Source organism: Cylas formicarius, unplaced genomic scaffold, assembly GCF_029955315.1.
Source record: "Cylas formicarius isolate icCylForm1 unplaced genomic scaffold, icCylForm1.1 PGA_scaffold_1__22_contigs__length_36826433, whole genome shotgun sequence".
Taxonomy (NCBI): domain Eukaryota; kingdom Metazoa; phylum Arthropoda; class Insecta; order Coleoptera; family Brentidae; genus Cylas; species Cylas formicarius.
In genome coordinates, this window is record NW_026844264.1 from 29,187,954 (window position 1) to 29,197,593 (window position 9,640).

The window sequence follows — 9,640 nt, forward strand, 5'->3', positions numbered from 1 at the left end:
ACCTATCATGTCTAAAAATGTGTCCGAGGTAGGCCGTTTTTCTGCGTTTTACGGCTGTAAGTAGTTCTCTGTTCTTATGAACTCTCCTTAGTACTTCGTCGTTAGTTACTCTGTCCGTCCACGGGACTCTCAGAAGACGTCGGTAGGTCCACATTTCGAAGGCTTCCACTCTGTTGATCATTTTTGCATTCACAGTCCATGCCTCCACTCCGTACAAAAGTACCGACCAAACATAGCATTTTGCCTATCGGACTCGAAGAGACAGGTGCAGGTCTCGGTCATCCTGCATGCAGCCAACATCCTAAGTATTTGAACTGTGTTACTCGTTCTATATTTCGGTTTTCTATCTGAATTGTGGCATCTGTATACATTGGTTTTTTCTTACTGATTATCATAAATTTGGTTTTGTCGGCGTTAATGTTTATCCCGTATTCGTTGCTGCTGCCACAGTACACATTCTCTGTAGTTCCTCAACATCATTGGCAATGAGGACAGTGTCATCCGCATATCGGATATTCGAAATTGGTATTCCGTTCACTTTCACTCCCAACTCTTGTTCTTCAAAAGCTTCGTTGAATATCGCTTCGGAGTATAAATTAAAAAGCAATGGAGACAGGACGCATCCCTGTCTAACTCCTCCCCGGATATCAATATCTTCAGTAATAATGTTTTGTATGGTAATATTAGCTGTTTGACCCCAGTACAATCTCTCGATACACCTTATGTCCTTGTCGTCGACGTCGGTTTTTCTCAAAATCTGCATGAGTTTTGAATGCTGTACACGATCGAAAACTTTTTCGACGAAACATAGAAATATGTCCTTATTAACATCTAGACAGTTTTGTATTAAGACTTGGAGTACGAAAAGCGCCTCACGTGTTCCCATACCTGATTTGAATCCAAACTGAATTGAATTGAATTGAATTTAAATAAAATATTATTATTATTTTAAATGTCAATCGTGTTTTTCTTAGCAACGTTGTCTCCTTTCCAGATATGCAAAAGCAATACTAGGAAAAATACTTTGGAAAAAATATTGAAAAAGAAAATCAAATTCATTCGTATCATTGCAGACATGAGTCTAGCAAGACTATTTGATTTCCCAAATAACAAAGCTGGAAATTACTCCAAAGTCTCTATTTTTGAAATAGTACATTTATTATTGATTACCGTCGTCTATAGCTATTTCCATGTTTTGTACTTTATCAAAGTTTTGTTTTTCTAATTATTATCAGTTCAATTGTTTAATAATAAGAAAAAACTAAAATTTACTTAAATGGCTCCAATACTGGGAATAGTAAAATTGATCTTGGGACAAAGGCATGATAATGCGTTTCGAACTAGAGCCATAACAGAACTTTCGCCGAGATACATTTTTTCTCATATTTCATCTCCCTTCGTCCTATTTTTATGTTTGATATCCCCCTTTTCAACCCCTTACGATGCCACCCTCGCTGGCTCGTCGCTGCCATTGGCTTAGGCCAGCTGCGTCGTATGGGCGCTTCGTTCACACCCTGAAAGAAATATTTTTTCGGTCGCTTTTATTAAATACCGGTCTAAGCCAAAATATCCAAATTTGAAAATTGATATTAGCGACTTCGTGCCAACCACTGGACTTTATAACGATTTATATAGGAGCTCGCAAATTTATGTTTCGCCGCCCGCCACTGACAAAAACAGCGCCCACCCTCACATAATGGTGGTCGTCGACGCTGCACCCTTTTCCATTTTTGTCGGTCGTTGTTTTTCGGCGAAAAAATCGCCCCGTCATCCCCCGGTTTTATTGGTAAAAGCCTGTTTGCGAACTTAAAATCTGTCTGGGGTTGTTTGTCCATGATGTATGTATATATATGGGGGTTGACAGAAAAAGGGTGTGGTGGAGGGAAGGGTTAAGCGAGCTGAAAGAAATAGGGGTCGAATTACTGACATGGAGAATTTTGGCCGATTATTTATTTTATCAGCCATTTCTATCTAGAATCGGCACATTTATTACTAGAATCGATCAAGTGAAACAAAATAAGCTACACTTCTTTGAAAAAGGTGACCATTTTGACTTTAGATTTTGGTCTTGACAACTTTTAGTTTTTCTAAAACACAAGTTATTGTGTTGCTGTATTTAATTTTTGCAATAAACTGTTACGAGTAAAATTTTACTAACATGTGGGCTGCGATTGGCTAGGGCCACTCTATCCCTTAGAAATAAGGTACATTCTGTCGCCAAAAAAAATTTTGGGAAGGCGATTGATTCCCCATTAATAATGTTTTTCCTCAAAAAACGAGTGTCTAAAGAATTTTATGAACGTGTTTTTTCCGACTTTAGATTTTTGCAAAACTATCAGAATTGACAAATGTCAAAATACTATACTACCGAAAATATCTGATCGAACTCGTGACTAAAATACCAGAAATATCTGAAGTGGCTCGCGACCATTGGTAACAAAGTTGACGTTTTAAACAGATGTTCTCCGCTTGATATGGGGGCATTTTAGAGTAAGTAGTGGCAAAAATAACTTTTTCTATTTCCTTCTTAAAATGCCGAATTATACACACCTACAGCTAAATAGCGTGTATCAAACTTGTTTCATTATATACTATTTGCATTTCACTCATTTAAGTTTTGTTGATTTTAAATTGATCCTACCAATTGCTTATTTAAAACGCAAGCCAAAGTTTCATAAACTTATTTCGATTATCCCAGAAATAAACCAGGAAAAATAACTTTTTCACAAAAATACAGGTTTAGTAAACTCTATATTGGCCATTTTCTTGAAGCAAGGGTCCCAAGCGCTGAGTTTTGATGTTCAAAAATCATCTTGAGTTGTAACAAAAGCAACCCGCAAGGACAATTTATAAGATAACCTCCCGTCTTTGCGAAAATTATCCTTTGCAAATTCTACAAAGTAAAATGTATTATCATTTGGTTTTATAACTTATTTCGTTTTAATGCCTATCCTGATACAAGCAATTTTGAAAAATTCACCTTTTACTTCAACAACCCCCTTGATATGAAGAGTTGTATTGCCCTCCCATCTTTTTACTCAATTATGTACAAATCATATTATTTTTATATCCGCATTCTTAACTACCCTACACTTCCTTTACACGGTGTCCAAAATTTAACTGCTCGTTTCCATATTTGCCCGCTGCTATGGGAATTGAAGAACCAAATTTAATAAATTTCGGGCTTTTAATTGTCATACAGAACATGTGACGCCATTGGATAGAATTGTTTCTTTTTTTTGCCAAAACCAGATCATTCGAAATGATGACTAAGTATACCAAAACAACTAACTACTGTTATGGCCATATACTGCAAGAATAATTATTTATTGTAGCTTCGTTTGGAGTTAATATGCTTGTAAAGATTTGTCGGATGAAAAAATCCTAAAATAATAGCTTTTTCACGCGTTATAAACTTGACATTAAGTTTTTAATAAATTGGCGGAAACTTGTTTATTATGATCCATTCAAAGAGTTTCTCTGTTCGTTCAAATCTGCAACTTGTACAATTCCGCCTTTTATTTAAAAACCTTAATAACAAATAGCGTTTCGTAATTTCTAATCCTAAAGTATAGAGATGCAAATATTATTGTTTTCGAGCGAAAAAAGTCCATTTTATCTTTTGTTAAATTTTCCGTGTTTACCGACGTTACTTAAATTTGAAAATTTACAAAACCGCCAGTAATGCAAATAAAGAAGTGAAAACAAACTTTATCATTTGCGTATTATTTAATCAGGCGGAATTTTTACGAAAAATTTGTCATATTAAACATTTAATGATATTTTACACAAAAGCACATTTGTGATGATTAATATATCTAAATGTATGTTAATTGCCGGCACACATTGTAGATCGCACTATCGTTTGGCTAGTTTCGGTTTGCTGTAATTAATTCGTGGTTATTTCCAAACTGATCGATTATCGTCTGGTGCTCGTTGCCGATTTTCGTTTCAAGTATGTAGCCATTAAATACGAGGGCAGCGCCAAAACTTCGCGGCCTGAATATGAAAGAAACAAAGTAGAGTAACATTTTTTTATTATGTTTCAATATAATCCCCCTTAACTTCAATACACTTATTACAACTCTTTACTAACAACTCAATACCTTTAAAAAAATATTCTTTTGGTTTGTCTGCAAAATGAGCTAAAACAGCCTCTTTTAACTCAATTTCGTCGTTAAACCGCCGTCCACTTAAGTTCTTTTTCAAATAATAGTCGCTGGGGGTCATATCTGGACTATAGGGAGGATGATCTATCTGTTGGAACCCACACTTTAAAATGGCAGCTTGTGCAACACCAGCAATATGGACAGGTGCATTAACGTGCAAAACACGCACGCCTCTGATCAGTTTTCCTCGACGTTTTACACGTATGCAATTTATGTAATATTGTTGCCTAATGTTTTCCATTGACAGTGGTATTAGTTTCTTTAAAATCTATCAAAAGAATTCCTTCACAATCCCAAAAGATCCTGGCCATCACCTTTTTTGTTGACTGGCAGAGGGAATTTTCTTGCAGGTGCTTCACCCTTACGACGCCACTCAATTGATTCTTTTTTCGATAGAGGGTCATAATAGAGAACCATAGTTTCATCTCCCGTCACAATAGTTTCTATCACAGGCTTCGGTCCTAACCCACAGAGTTCCAAAAAAGACCGCGCACACTCGACACAGCGAAAGGTTTTTAGGAACCCATCTTGCACTAACCTTATGCATACCTAAATGATCATGCTCTATTCGACAAACACTTGTATCAGAAAGCTTAGTAATTTCTGAGATTTTCTTGACCTTTAAACGTCGATCACTCAATACCACCTCTTCCACAATCGGAACAGTATCTTCCGTTATGACCTCCACTGGTCGAACAGTTCTTCTTCAAGGGACTCCTGTCCATTCAAAAACGTTTTGCTCTTTCTTTCACTACAAAATACGAAGGAGAATTTTGGCCGTACACACCATCCAGCCTTTCTTTAATAATTTTAGGTGCTAACCCTTCTTTTGTCAATAACTTTATGACTGCTCTATAATCAATTTGCGTTATGTGCGACATTTTTTCGGACACGTCTTGTTTAAAATGCTGTCAATAAAAAACTATTTGACGCAAGACTTCAATTTTTTTAAAAGAAGACAAGTTTTAAGATGATACTGGAGCTGCATCTATGCTATCATACTTGCACTTTTCTATGTCTAATGTGATGTGACAATACTTTGCACATGCGCGTATTGAATATTAATCCTTAACATTTCTTATGTTTTTAAAGTGTCTTCTGTATTATCGCCATAATAGGGCGCATATATCTAGTAGTACGGTAAACATCGATGCTCCTGAGGTATGATTTTTTCTTTCTAAACAACGATCTCCAGACACTCAACTCTCTTTCAGGAATCTGCAGAATTGTTGTTGTTTTTTTTTTGGTGGCTTCAAAATCTCCTCTCTAATTAACACTATTTCTTCATTCTGCTTTTAATACCAATTTTAATTTGTTTCAACCAGTCAAATTTGCTATAAGCTTATTAATTTTGGCAATAAAATTAGACATGAAAAAATGTTTTACTGTTCGGCAGTTAGTAAGTGTACCTAATGTTTAAAACATTATTTAAGAAAATTGCGTTTATCTCGTATTTTTTGTTTAGATAGCCTTATTGACATCCGCCATCCCTTGATACGGCCGTATCTTTCGCTATTTGCTTGACGAATTTCAAAGTGCGCTGCAAGTAGAAAAAACAAAATTTCTGTTATTTTTAGATAAGTTATTTGTTTAGTGCATTTATTGTTTGTTTGTTTTAAGTTAATTTCGGTGAGAAACTGTATGACATTTATGCCGGGGCTATTTACAAATAGATAGAGTTTTCGGTCCCAAAAACGTTAAATATTTCGATTGTTGTAATTATTATACGTCACGATAGCTGTTTGTTTGTCTTCGTGAATAATAAGAAAGCGGAGATTTTGTAACGCAAATACAGCTTTTCTTCTTGGAATCGCTTCGTTTGGTATCGCGCCGATTTTGGTTACAAACAGTTTACCTAAAAAATGTAAAACTTGCTCGTATCTACAAGAAACTTCTAATGCAATCTGAATAGATTAATAATTGAATTTAGGAATTCCAATTTTAATAAATCCAGTGTTATATGTAATGTGTATCAATTAGTCTCAAATTCTTAGTTTCAGTCTCAGATTTTATAATTTAACAAGTCAAAGATTTTGGGATAATGGCCCAGCAGGAGTATCATCTCCGCCAATTATTTGTATGTATTGTATTATGTGACTTTGAATGTCAAAAAGCAAAGTCAGTCAGTAATATTTTAACACGACAGTTATATTAATCACTTTCTCTTTAAAAAATAAAACAATTATAAATACATAAAATGTAAAATATGAAATAGTGACAAAGACATACACAACAGTAAAAAACAAAAAGCAAAACAATAGACTACGAGGAGGAATCCAGAAGTTTTTTAAATAGTATTGCACTAGCCTATGGAAGTGTCTTTGAAAAATGAAATGGGGATTTGTTTTTTTTTTAATACGTGAAAAACTGGGGCAATTTTCTATTTTATATAATTTTACTTGTTTGTTGGCAAATTTAGAAAAGAAAACCTGAAAATTCATTTAAATTATCATTTCCTAAATTTTGCTTTTAATTTTCGATGCCTTTATTTTTTCGCCACACTGTATACCTGCGTGCTCGAATTATTATTATTATTAATTTTTCAAAAAAACTTCCTCAGGCTACTGTAATGCTTTTTACAAAAGTTCTGGATTCCTCCTGCGTCGGTTTTTGCTTAGTCGAAATTGCTGACGTTTCGCCAATCATGGTTTCTTCAGAGCTTGACTGCAGCAACAGGATGATTGGCGAAACGTCAGCAATTTCGACTAAGCAAAAACCGACGGAGGAGGAATCCAGAACTTTTGTAAAATGTATTATTATTAATCTTTTTCTTTTAATTATGTATTTGGATTCTGCTCCCAACATTATTTACTATATTGTATTTTGACCGTTTTATTATTTTGTTAGTACTTTAAGTTATTTCACTGGAAAAACCCACCCCCACCTTTTTATTTAAAAAATGTGTATGAAGTCATGCTTTTTTCTTAAAATTGGAATGAACTCTAAAAATGTTTTGGGTTTGAATAGTTTTCTGTTTTTTACTCTAAATTTTATATTTTATATAAGACAAAATCATTTGATATAACATTTCATAGTTTTTCGACACACATTTTGTATTTGGTATTTTTTATATTCGTTTCTGTTATAACCAAAAAAAAAATTTAAAAAGCTGTTAAGGTTAGTTCGTTCCACTAAAAAAAAGTACCTGAAGATTGTGTAAACATCTTGTTTGTTGCTCAAAAACAAAATTCGCTAACTAGGTCTGGTTGTTATCATTGAGTTCCATTTTTCCATAGTTCTTAAGTTTGTTAACTATATAAGAGGCTGCAAAATTGACGCTTTATAGAACAATCATTAACCTTACTCTTACTTAAGTTTTGATAAGTGGAGGTGTGTTTTTTCGTTTCCAAATGATTCTTGGGACACAATTATTCAAAAGAGAATGGTCCAGCATCTGCTTGGTGATTTTTATCGGACACGGCGGTCAAACGGATGAAAATTCAATAATTACATTTACACGGCATTAACAGAATTTGAACAGATGTAGGCCAAAAGTCAACCGCACAACAAAAACCGATAGGTGATTTATTTGGCCGCGTACAATTCAAAAACTGACCCACGGTCAGCGCAACAAAGAGAAGGCCATCAAATTTTATCACCTAAAAATTTAATATGCGCCCTTTTTGCCCTCCGCATTGTAATCTCAATATATGTCCATTGTCCTACGCGACCCCCGGGTTAAAATTTTTGACCCTAGTAACTGTAGCGTGGATAAACACATCGGCAATTTTTCAATACTTTCCGGGAAGTCGGAAGACATTGTTCAGATTTTGGACGGACTCGATTTTTCTGCACGCGAAGGGTGGAAAACGTCGAATTTTCGAAATTTATTGCCAGTTTTAATGGGTTTTGGGTTTTAATGAGTGGAACGGCTTTCCCACGGAACGATTTGATTTTCAAACATTTGAAACTTCTAAATAGACGAACATTAACTTGGTAAATAGTTAGTTGTGTGTTCCAGTTTATTTTTGCAGGGTATACCATTTGTAGTGAAGTATGAGAGAAACACGAAAATCTCAAGGTTTTTTATGTACTCTGTAAACGTTTTTCCAAGACTGTCAAATTATATATAGTCTAAGGTATGTGATGTATATAATATGCTAATTGAATAAGAAAAACAAATTTATAGAAATTTTAGTAAATATACGTTACGTTACATTAAAAAGAAAAATATCAAAATTTTAAATCAACTATGTTGAAAATTTTCCCAAAAAATGGTCGAAGAAAACATGAACCTTTAGGGGTAAACATTTATCTTAAGAAACTACCTTATTTTGTTAAGTATAAGAGATACAAAGTAAAGTAAAATCCTAAGCTAAGTAAGGAGTAAGGCATTTCATAAAAAACTTAACCTAATTTTTTATTATTTATTTTATATTGGTAAAATACAGATGTCCGAAGGGTAGAAAAAGGGTAGTTAGGGTAGTAGAATGGAAGAGACTTTTATGTTTTCGAATTTCAAAAAAAAAAAAAACAATTTAGGAGTGTAGAGAAAAATATTGATAATTATTAACGGATTTCGAAGATGGAATAGTATACAAGGTGTCAAAGATTGGTATCGTGGAATAGACTTTAAACGGGAATTTTTACGATAAACTTGAAAATGCTACACGTACGCTGGATCCCTAAAACGATCAACCTGTTAAAAAATGCGCCCTCCACCTTCCAAAAAAGGTAGGCAGGTCCCAAATCTGACCTGTTTTTTTACACGAGATTTTTTGTTGCGGTGGGTGAGCGTTTAGTAGCTACTTAATAGGGTGACTTATAGAGTCATTTTTTATTGCCGGTCCCACCCTAAAAATTCGGCAAAGGCGTCCCGCGTACCAACATAAAATTTCCGCGCATTCACGCGACTCTGCGTTGAATTCCGACTGGTTTATTTTTGGGAATGGGGTCCAAAATAAAAAAAACAGGATGCCGTTTTTTTCGCACGCAATGCCTATTTGATTTTGATAAATGCGCCTCATACGTCAGGTGAATTGTGTAATTTGTAATAGATGGGTTTCTCTCGCTTTTGTTCCCAATGGAATTTTTTAAAATCCCGTCGCATTTTTTGCTTTGTTCTTCTATGAGGAATAATTGATGGAGCAAAACCATAATTCTGAATGCTTTCATATATGAGATAAATTAAAAATTATATTATATAATTAGATATATTATATTCTAGAGATGGGTTAAAAGAAATCAAGATCAAGAAACACAAGAAAATGAAATGTTGGTATTTTCTTTAAGCCTGGTTTACACTTTATTTATAGAATAGATTTTCCAATATTGCCATGTAAAACTGATGTGGTTAAAATTTTTTTTTGTTAATATATAAATTAAAGTAAAGGTATAAACAAAAAAAAAGTGTAACTTCGTTTAGTTTCTTGAATAAAAATGTTGGTGAGAATATTTGTTCAGTGTTTTATACATTAAAGGATTCTATAGTCGTGGATAGTGAACATAAAATTTTTATAAACCTTCATCTG